This window comes from Micropterus dolomieu, unplaced genomic scaffold, assembly GCF_021292245.1.
Source record: "Micropterus dolomieu isolate WLL.071019.BEF.003 ecotype Adirondacks unplaced genomic scaffold, ASM2129224v1 contig_12783, whole genome shotgun sequence".
Classification (NCBI taxonomy): Eukaryota; Metazoa; Chordata; class Actinopteri; order Centrarchiformes; family Centrarchidae; genus Micropterus; species Micropterus dolomieu.
In genome coordinates, this window is record NW_025741769.1 from 3364 (window position 1) to 4884 (window position 1521).

Below are 1521 nucleotides of genomic sequence, written 5' to 3' on the forward strand. Positions count from 1 at the left end.
GGTACGGAAAGTATTCAGACCCCTTTAAATTTTTCACTCTTTGTTTCATTGCAGCCATTTTCCAAAAATCAAAAAAGTTCATTTTATTTCTCAGTAATGTACACTCAGCACCCCATCTTGACAGAAAAAAACAGAAATGTAGAAATTTTATTTAAAAAAGAAAAACTGAAATATCACATGGTCATAAGTATTCAGACCCTTTGCTCAGTATTTAGTAGAAGCACCCTTTTGATCTAATACAGCCATGAGTCGTTTTGTTGTTTTCCGTTTAATGTTCTCATTAAATTAGTCTACACACATATTGTTATTTTCAGCTCTGACAGACTGAAAAGACTTCCCACTCGAGTTTCTCTGGTATCTTGTGATGTATTTTCATCCTTAAGATGGACCTTTCTGTCAAGACAAATAAGTAATTGTAATGATTATTCAACATGTTTAATAAATAATTTATTCTTCATGAATTAGTGGTCTTAGTGTGTCGCAATGTGTGTGTTTCCTTTAGTACACTTACATGCAGTACACAGCCAACACTATGTACTTGCTTAGTTCGTTAATTTTGCCAGGGTAATGTCTTAAAAGCCGTGTTTCGACCAAAAGTCCCCAGATCTCTTTTCAAGAAACTAAAAGGTTCCTTCAACCCACTGTTGTGTGCGTTTCCACCATGGTTTAAAGACCTGCAAAGATTAGGCAAATTAACCAGCTGACGGCTGTAGCTGAAGTTGAATAAAAGTTAAATACTAATCTTCTGTCCTGTTACCTCAACGCCTCTTTGTGTTGACTTGTAGTGGCTCCATATGGTGTTCAGGCACTGCAAAGATCTTTCTGGAAGTTTGTTTACAGCATGCTGACCCTGCAATTTAAAAAAAAAAAACAACAAAAAAAACCTTACGATTTTATTATATTTCAAATATTAACAAATATCTGCTGTATTGTTGATCACTTAAATCCTATAGGTGGGTTAAGAATGTAATAGGACACTTGGAAGCACCCGAGATGGCTATGAGTGCAAAATGTACTTTAATGTGAGAATAATACTTTGATGTATTTCCCCTAATTCAGCTGTTAAACGTGTAAACTGTGCAGATAAGCTCCAGAAGTGACTCCAGATAGATAGAAATAGCATTTACACAGCAATCATTTCAAACATACCCCATTTAGTCCATTATTTCATGCACTGACGATGTGTCAAAAGAATTGACTCCTGTTGTCCAGCGGCCTTTTTCACCACTCACTGAAAAGAAAACATCCTGTTTCCACTGACTCATTTCACTTCACAGTGATAGCAGACCACCTCAGGGAGACCCTCTGTCAAAATAAAAACATAACATTGTTACTCATGTTATGTAATGACACGCTATTTTATACTACATCACACTAGGTTTATACTGATACTTAGTAAGTAAAGTTTATTTGTATAGCACCTTGCACAGATAAAAATCACAAAGTGCTTCACAGTAAAATACAATGTATAAGAAAATTTTAATACAGATGAAAAACATAAGAAATAAAAACCATTAAAAC

At 34.7% G+C, this 1521-nt stretch overlaps 1 long non-coding RNA gene across 1 annotated transcript; it reads right to left on the reverse strand.

The window, feature by feature from the left end:
* Positions 1-517: 517 nt before the first annotated feature.
* LOC123966148 lies at positions 518-1295 on the reverse strand. The gene is made up of 3 exons (XR_006823899.1): positions 1150-1295; positions 758-850; positions 518-674 (listed from the first exon to the last, which is right to left on the reverse strand). It is a non-coding gene; the product is annotated as an uncharacterized LOC123966148 (long non-coding RNA).
* Positions 1296-1521: the final 226 nt, after the last annotated feature.